We start from the raw sequence: 10,330 nt of genomic DNA, 5'->3' as shown, positions 1-10,330 counted from the left end.
CACACACACATATATACACACACACACACACACACACACACACACACACATAGTTGAAAGGAAGTCATAACGAGGAGCCTTGAAGAAAAGCTTAAGCAAAAACTACAAGAAGAAAAACGCATCGTACACGTAGAAGGATAACCAGATAAAAGAAGAGATAAATCTTATCTACATAAAGAGAATAATACCAAAAGATACAAAATATCAAGCTCCAGACTCGACTTGTGAAGCCAAGGCCGGCCGGAGTATATGTACATATATACAACCTAAATATCCCAAAAACAGAAGACTGACAACCTGTTTCTCCAAGTCAACCTGTAAGAGGAACAAACATAAAATATATACAGAGGAGATTCTATATACATTTATATACATAGCATAAGTACAAAATATAGCATCCCAAAAGCCAAACTTCGCTTGCACAGGAAACTCTAGACGCTCAGCGAGGTGCCTCTTGACTTGCATCTGAAAACAACAATATATGTATAGAATGAGAACTTGGGGTTCTCAGCGTGGTAAAGATGCTAACATAGGTAATATATAAGATCCCAGAAAAACCAGAGGCATTTCTAGAACTTCGACACTCAGATTTAAACTTAAGAAAGTAAACTAAACCAGAAAATTCTGGAATCTATTCATGGATTCTAATTCTAATCTAACTCTTCACCTCCTGTTAACCCAAACCTCCTATTCACCGGTGGAACTACCCTCAGCGTCACCTCTTTCAGCATGAGGGGTCTCTCAATTATAAAGACATACAATATAGACAAGGAAAACACATATAGGATGCAATTACAGCAAGTAGGACAAAAGCAGTTAAGCGTGGCTAATCAGTTAGGGAAGCCAAAGTAATGCACACTCAAGTAAAAAATACAAATGCATATGATGTATGCCTGCCCAATGGCTAATGAGTCTCATCTGTCGGTTATATAGCCAAACCCACATGTCCGATAGCTAACCCTGGATAGTCCCTCCGTGCGCGCATCCCAAGAGTATATGCATAGTATCATAATCATTCATTTATCATCTAATTAGAGGAATTTCTAGGGAGTTAAAGTGTCCGGCCACATCTTCCGATGTAGGGTCAACAGAGTATCGAGTCTCAACCTGGAGTAAGTGGTGGCAAGCCATTGCATCTACACAGAAAAACTCGTATCTCAGATAACAGAAATGCATATCCTATAATCATTCAATATCAATCAATCGTTATCAATTTAGCCTTCATTCATTTCATATTCAGTATTGTCCGCACTTTTCAAACACAAATCATCACTTCAAAATCTTTCTCTACTACCAGGTTAACTCCCTTTCTGGGTTAAGCCCTCTCTTTATGATTAGGGACTAAGTATAGGACCTTACAAGGTAACTATAGAGGTTTTAAAAGGCTAGAAATAGGTTTAAATCACAAAAATATAACTTTTCCAAAACAGGGTGGTCATGTGTATGCATGGATGTAATTTTCAACAAACTTGTGTACGTGAGCAACTCCCGCATACTGATGCGTGAGCATATTTTCTATATTTTATTAGTATTTTAGATATGTATTTATTAAGTTTTTAGGATATTTTAATATTTGAGGTCTGTTTGGATGCTACTTTGATGCGCATTGTTATTTTATTAATTTAAAAAAATCGGACGAGTTTGATAGAGTTCGTTCAGAAGAAGAAAGAGAAAATTGGATGCTGTCAAGCTGGCGCTAAACGCCGCTACTTGGCAAATGGCACCAGGTACCTTGTACTTTGTGCAAAGCTTCTATTGAGCTAGCGCTAAACGCCACAACCTAGCGTTTAGCGCCAGATACCTCGTAACCAGTGCCCAAAATCACATGCTAGTGGCACTAAACGCTAACCTTGGCGTTTAGTAGCAGAAAGACAGCAACTCACACAATTCTCTCTGCCTCATCGACGCTAAACACCGAGCCTGACGTTTAGCACAAGTAGCGCATTTTTGGAGTCTAAGGAAGCTTTGTGGGTCTTATTTTAATTTTAATTCCTTTTATTATCTATCTTCTTTTCATTTTATTTTAAAACAAAACACAATGTTTTAGGTTTTAGATTATTTTATTTTATTTTATTTTCAAATCAATTAGGTTAGATATAAAAGGAGAAAAGATTCAGCCCTTCGGGCTCTCTTCTTTTTTCTCTTCCTCATTTTGCACTTTACAAAATTTAAAATCTTAGTTTTCTCTAAGCCATGAGTACCTGAACCGCCTCTGTGAAGGTTAGGAGCTTTCTTTATTTTGATGGATTAACACTATTGTCATTCTACTTTTAATTAATGTACTGATATAAATTCAAGGATTGTTTTTGTTCTTCATCCTAGAAATTAGAGTATATTGGAAGATAACTCTCTTTCCACTTGAATTCTTGTTGAATTTTGAAAAAGTTAACTCACTTGAATAACAGCTTAATAGTAATTCCTCATAATTCTCTAATAACCTGGACTTAACGTGATACGTGACATATAATCGTCTGATCTCTGGGTGTTTAGGGTTTGTGTGGCTAATAAATTAGAATTGGACTTAAACCTTTGATCTGAACCAAGTGACCAAGGAATTAGTGGTTGATTAGGTTAGAGGAGATTAAATCACTAAGAAATTAGGGTTTAATCAATTAAAGTTGGTCATAAATTGAATCTTGCATGATTAAAGTAGTTGGTAAGAATTATAATTAACCCGAAAAAACAAATATCTCTAAAACCATTATTGTTTTTTCATATAACTCTCACAATCAATTTACTACTTACTTTCTTAAACTTTTGGATTTACTTTTAATGCAATTTAAATTCAAAACATTCCTTTTTACTTGTCTGATAAAGTGAATCACTCAACCATTGTTGCTTGGTCCATCAATCCTTGTGGGATCAACGCTCACTCACTTGGGGTATTACTTGGTACGACTCGATGCACTTGCCAGTTCAGTTGTGGTTTTTAAAATCTGCACCACATACACGGGTGCCCAAAATAGAGGGGGTGGCTTGCATACGCATACATATCACCACGTATGCATGCATTGAAAATTGGGCATTCTCGCGTACGCATGCCTCATGCGTATGCATGTTTACAAAATTTGACAATCTCGCATACGTATCCACTCCATGCATACGCGAGTGTTGAAAACAGAAAGAATTCTCACGTACGCATGCATGTGTCCGTGTATGCATTTCCTGTGATTTTCAAAAAAGCTGTTAAGTCTGTAGAAATCAAATTTACACACTAAACTTTAAACGCGCATAACTTTTTCGTTAAAAATTATTTTTAATCTGTTCTTTGAACGTCACAAACTTTACGAACCCAATTTTCATTTAAAACAAGTTTGACAAAAATTGGTTAAAATGAAGTTTTTACCAATAAGCACCAAACCTCTAATTTTACCAAATTCTCCATTGTAAACCAAAGTTTCACACCCCAAAACAACAGCAATTATATTCAAAGTAATTCCATATCCTTTCCACAACACGCCTATACTCAATTTTACCACTTTTATTCTAATTATTCCAAAATTAAAACCACATAATTCATTATGAATCTATCTATTATCATCACAACTTATTATCATCATCACTCATCACAATCATAAACAACCCGTTTGTGGCCACACGACCACCTCATCGTCATCTTCGTTTCTAGCAAACTTTTATAGTGAGTACTCCTAAGAACCTTAAGCTATTTTTGTTTTCTCCTTCAAATTTGCGTTTTAGTATGTGTGTGGTGTTTAGGGAAGCTTAATCTTGAGTTCTAGCAAGGTTTTGATCTAAGGTTAAGTGATACAAGGTAAGGAAACTCTTTTCCTTTGATTTTTCCTAATTACATGCAAAAACCCTAACTTGAAAGTGTGTAAATTAATTAATTAGATTGATTAAGGGTGATGGCTTGCTTAGGTTGAGTTGATTGTACAGGTTTGGCACTTGGGTTGCTTGCGGAGCACTTGGTGGAGGCTTGGTGGTGCTAATGGAAGCTTGGATCCATTCAAAGAGAAAATTCAAGAGTTAGAAAATTACCGTCAACAAGGTTACGTGAAAACCTAAGTTAAATGCCTCTAGGATAGGGTTAAATAGAAATAATTGTTTGTATGAATGATACTAATGGATTAGTGTGAATGATTGATAGTTGGGTGATGAATGATTAATTATGTGATGTGGTATGAATTTGAGAAATGAGTTTTGATTAGTTATATGTATGATTGAGTTGGATATAAATTATGATTTGAGTGCCTATAATGGCTATTGGTATAAAAACTTGGGCTGAAGGCCGTGTTTGAGTGAGATGCGCCCTTTTGGTAAGTGATAAGCCTCAATGGAGGTGTTGAAAATTGTTGAATTATTATGTGTGAATGAATTATGGTTGTTTTGAATGGAATTAATATGAATTGGAAATGATAATTGAGTTGGAATTGGTGGATTGGGCCTTAGATGGCTAGGATATGATTGAGAGTTAAAAATTGAGCATAGATGGTGTCTAAAGATTAATTTATGTTAGGTTTAAAATGAAAGAAGTTAAAATATGTTATAATGAACATTATGCAGAAAATTGTATACATTGTGGGTTTTGAGCAACTTCGTCGGGTTATAACTTGGCGCTCGAAGTTCGGATTTGGATAAAACTTATCTTACTTAAAATTGGTGATAAGAGCTTTAAAACCATCCAAGAATGGATGAAAATTGATTTTTGTCGCAAAAATTTTTTATGATTGAGAATGGGTGTGAAAAACTGAATTATGTAGAGTTGTAGTGTTTTTGGCAGAGTTGAGTCCCGTGTGTACGTATCCCCATACATACGCATCCTTTTGAGCATTAAAAGGGGTAGTAACAAGTTTTGCACATATCCGGCACCCATGCATGCGTACACATCATTTGAAAAGCCCAATTGAGCAGTGAGTGGTTCTGCGCATACGCACGAGGCACACACATGACTGCCCTGTTTTGGCCAAAATGATGATTTTGACATGTTTAGGCTTCCCAGTGTGTTTATAACCCCCACTAACCTCCGTATAGAGTTGAATAACTAATTATTAACCCTTGAATACTCTAGGAGAGATGTAATGAATTGAATTGAATTATTTTCGGATAAACCCTTGGTTAACCAGAGGAAAATATTGTGAGGATGGAGGTTTATCCTGTGTGTGGTGAGGACAATGGTATTACCCCTCTCATGAGATATTGAAATTGATATTTTGATAAAGAATTAGGGTTAATGAATCTAGTAACTTTTGAAAATGATTAAAGTCAATAATTATGAGTGATTGTGGTATGAATGACTAAATTGGCAAGAACGGTGGTCTTATCCTACTTGCGTATTGATTATTCATTGAATGTGGTCTGAAAGACTGAATTGGCAAGTTCAGATATTTATCCCGCTTGCGTGGCAACGTTGTGGGTTTTATCCCGCTTGCGTGTTTATTAATTGGCAAAGACATGGGTTTGTCCCGCTTGTGTGCAAGGTAGTGGGTTTCATCCCGCTTGCGTATTGATTTAGCACTCGCACTTGGAAAGGACGGTAGTTCCATCCTGATTGTTTCATGGTTGAGATGTGATGTGGGGATGGTGGTTTTATACTGTCCACATTTTCTCAAATGCAAGGTGAGATGTCACTTTCCGTTTAAAATGAGATGGCATTTTTTGTTGTCGTGGCACGATTTGTACCTCTAGAAGAAGGTGAGACGGTACTCTCTGTTGACATAATGGTACCCATGACTTATTTGATTCCTCTTGGGGATGCGCACCGAGAGACCGATCCGAGTGATGCCAGCCAGATTTTGTGTCGAGTTTGGTAGTATAACTGACATATGAGCTTATTGCCAGTAGGACAAGCATGCATCATGTTTATCTTTTTGCTATTGTTTGAGTGTGCATATTGTATCTAGTTTGCCTATCTGAATATTATGTTAATTGCTAATTGTATTACTTGCTATACTTACTTTCTAATTGTGTTTGTTGCTACTAAATTGAATACTGAATATTGATCAACTGTGATATTGGATATTAAAGACACTGAGAGGCGTTGGGAAGAGCTGAGATTTAGTACATTGAACCAGTTTGCAATAGGAAGAACCTTAGGCTTGAACTTTGTTTGTTTAGATACTAAAATTGCCTAGTGGATGATGTGTGAGCATCATTCGTATCTTTTTTGTGTGATTTATATGGTTTTTGTTGATTTGCTAAGGGACTTTAGTAAATTATGCCCCATTGGATGCTACTTTGAGTTTTGTAGCTTTTGATTGATTTCAGGTAGCATTCGGATGAAGAATTGATAGAAAAGTGCATGAAGAAGCAAAGAAGCGTCATTACGTACCCATCACTAGAGCAGAAAGGGAAGTCATGCATACGCATGTACCGCACGTACGCACGACCACAAGAGGTTAAAAGAAACAATTCTCCTATGTATAGGCGGCGCTAAATGCCACCACTCGGCGTTTGGCACCATAAGCCTCGTAATTCGTGCCTGAATTCTGGATGTCTGGCACTAAATGCCCACTCACTGGCGTTTAGCGCCGAGAACATGGATTCAATTGGGACCACATAGTGCAACAAATAAACAAGGTTTTTGGAAATTTTATTTTGTAAATCATATGAATATTAGAAAAAATCTCTTAAGATTTTATTTAAGTTTCAAATTTATTTTAATTAGGACTATAAATAGGATTGAGATACGCCTACGCAATGACTTTTCTTTTCCTAATTTTTATTCCACACTTTTACACTTTTTTCTGCTAGGATTTTCTACACAATGAGCAACTAAACCTCCATTGTTAAGGTTAGGAGCTCTATTTATTTGAATGGATTAATAATTATTTGTTCTTTTACTCTTGATTAATGCTTTTATTATTGTTTAAGGATTGGTTTCGTTCTTCATCTTAGTGATTAGCGATTATTGGGAAATAACTTTAATCCACTTTAATTTTGTTTGAGTCTTAGAAAAGTTATATCATTAGAAATATAGCTTGAAGCTAATTTCTCATAATTCATAATGATCTAGACTTAGTGTGGTACGTGACATATAACCAAGGTTGCAAGAATCGGACCGGTCAATAAACTGGTGAGATCACTGGTTCAATGGTTTATTGGTTTGACCGGAGTTCAATCGGTTTAATTAAATATTAAATAAAATTATTAAAAAACCTAAAAATAATTTTAAATATATAAATTCAATAATTTCTAACTTAAAAAATTTAAAATTTCACATAATAAATTATCCATAACTTAATATTAGAGGTTCACAATCAACTTCAAACATCAAAGTTTATAACTAAACAACTTCATAGATCATTAAGGAAGAGAAATATAGTGATACTAAGAATTTGAAAAGTGCCACGTTCAACTCTTAAGTAGCAAGTTTAAAAATAGAGCAATTTCTAGAATTTTGGGCAGCAAGTAGCAGCAAAATATAAGCACATGAATCCAAAAATTGCAATTAACATGAGAAAAGCATGGATTGCATGTACAGAGGCAGCATCAACTTAATTTCACAAGTACATTTCAGCAGGGCAGCAGGTAGAATCAGGTCACATGAAACAGAAACAGCACAACAATGATCACACCAAAATTATTCAGCAAACAAGCAGTATTAAGCCATGTTGGATAATCAAGAACAGAGCAATTATCAGGCCTAGAATCCTCTAACCACAACCTAGCTACCTAACATCATATATATCTATCTATCCTAACAAACAGAATTAATCAGCAATCTAACTAAAATTAACAACAGAATTAATAAAATAAAGTAAAGAAACAAAGCAGGAAACAGGGATGAGGCAGGGGACCTGGAATGTAGCAGAGATAGACTGGGAAATGAAAAGGGGAAGAAGAGCAGAAGTAGTGCCGCCCAGAGTTGGTGGTGGGCGGCTGAGCTCATGGCGGCGCAGAGAGCGGCGCGAGCGGCGGAACGATGCAGGGCAGAGAGATTCAGCTTCTCTCTGTGGCTGTTATGAGAGTTGAGGGGGTGCAGAAAATCATGAACAAATAACCTTAGCAAATCAAAAACCAAAATCAATTCATCATGAACAAATAACCTCAGAAAATCAAAAACCAAAATCATGAAGTAGCAAACAAATTCATCATGAACAAATAATCTCAGCAAATAAAAAAACAAAATCAAGCACAGAAAATCAAAATCAGAAGGCAGCAAATAAATCAAAATCGCAAACAAATAAATCATAAAAACAAGCACAAAAAATCAGAAAGAGGCGAGCTCATAAATCAAAATCAGAAGGCAGCAAATAAATCAAGAACAGAGTATTACCGGGGGTGAGTAACGGCGACAAAAGAGGACGCGGTGTCGGCGACGACCAACGAGTAAGCGAGCTCGGCGATGACCAAGGAGGAGGCGAGCTCGGCGACGATGAAAGAGGAGGCGAGCTCGACGATGAAGCAGGACGCGGTGGTGGTTGCAGTGGTCAACGTCGTCGCTGCTTTGACTGCGGGATGCGGTGGCGATGGCGGTGGGCTGCTCGATTGGTGGTGGTGGGCTGGTGGCTATGCGACTGCGAAGAGGGCTGATGGCTGTGGGTGCTGAACTGCTTGGGTGATTTCTGGAGCTTGGGTGATTTCTGGAAACTGATTAAGATTTAGGGCTTCGTTTACGTTTAGGCATTTTCTTTCTTTTTTTTTTAAAGAGCCAAAACGACGCTGTTTAGCATTTGAACTTTCAAACCAAAAACCGCTAAAAAATCGGACGGTTCTTCCGGTTCATCGGTTAATCGCCGATTTGACCGGTTTTTACCGGTTTTTTGCCAGACGATTTTTGACCTTATCCGGACCGGCTAGGTGACCGGTTCCCAGTTAATCCGGTTGAACCGACCGGTCAGGTTCAATTTTCAAAACCATGCATATATCTGCATTCTACTTTTTGGGTTCTTAAGATTTTGTGGCTTATAAATCGGTATTATAACATACACCCATTCAATAAAACATCAAATCCTAACCATTCTAATGCCCAACCCCTTATAACTCCATAATTTTCAAGCAAACGCTGGTTTCGAGAAGGCACTATTACGTGACCTTCTCCCACTTCCATCCTAAAACTCTATCCTAGGAAAGGTAAGTCCAACATAAAATTTAAACAATTCATTATATTCAGAGATAGAAAACCAACCTAGAATATTACTGCACAGATAACAAAAAAGCAAACTCCAACCGATCTCAGAGAAAATAACATCATCCTAATAAAAAGAACAACTTATTAAATTCACAAGTTGAAACTAATTCAAAAACTAATTTGAAAGAATAAGTAAAACTTATTATTCCAATTAAGTAAAACTTAATTCTAATTTCACCAAACTAACAACATATATCACAAAAATAAGCGACATAAGTTTAATGCAATTGAAAGAAACTCATTCACTAAACTCAACTAAAATTTTTCAACAACTCAAGCACTCTTAATCTAACCGCCCTAAGATTATTTAATTTTTACTTACATTAAATTAATACAACAACTCCTAATCACACACTTTATTAAACAAATTTAATCATTGATTTAACAAAAATCCTAACAAAATGCTAAACTCACAAAATAATCTGAAAAAATAAAATAACCATACCAACAATAAATCTGATAATAGCGGCTGCAAGGTCTCTTTAACGTGGTGGTGACAGAGGCGACAATGATGACAACATGAACAGCAACTGTGGCGTTCTTAACAGCAGGGACAACAGCAGCAGAATCAATGACGATATGTAGCGGCGATTACAATGGGTGCTCCAAGTGGTGGTGATGATGACAACTTCAACGGCAAGGGAGAGAGAAGACGAGAAGGGAGAGAGAAAGAGAAGAGAGATAAAGTGTTCGCAAAAGTGAGGGAGAAAGAATTCTGCATTAATTTTACCCTAATTTTACTGTCGAATTTACTGGCGGATTAATTTGCCGGTAAATTACCAAAATGGCGTGTTTCACTAAACTGTGATACTGGCGGAATATACTGACGAAAACTCCGATGATAAAATTGGCGCGGGTGAATTACGTTTTCGTGCGAATAATTACCGTCGATTTTAACAACGAAAAATCTATGCCGACGGTAATTTTTTTTTTTGGCAACGAATTTCTCTTCTTTTCTATCAAAAAAACTGATGCTAAATCCGTCAGTACAGGTCGACGCTAAATCCAATGATATTCAGTATCATTGCTTTTCTTATCGTGATAATCCTTGTCCTCCATGTCAAGCATTGGCGCAAATCATCGAATTGGTTGTGCTACTCGTGATGTAGAATCATCATATTCATCTTTGCCCCACTTATCAAATTTAGATAGATTAGCACCCACCTTGATGCTCCCAACCCTAACATAAAGCACCATTACAATGTTGCAGCATAATTTTTTTATGATAATCGAACATCA

Source organism: Arachis duranensis, chromosome 6 (assembly GCF_000817695.3).
Source record: "Arachis duranensis cultivar V14167 chromosome 6, aradu.V14167.gnm2.J7QH, whole genome shotgun sequence".
Taxonomy (NCBI): Eukaryota; Viridiplantae; Streptophyta; class Magnoliopsida; order Fabales; family Fabaceae; genus Arachis; species Arachis duranensis.
Note: the sequence above shows the minus strand (reverse complement) of the source record.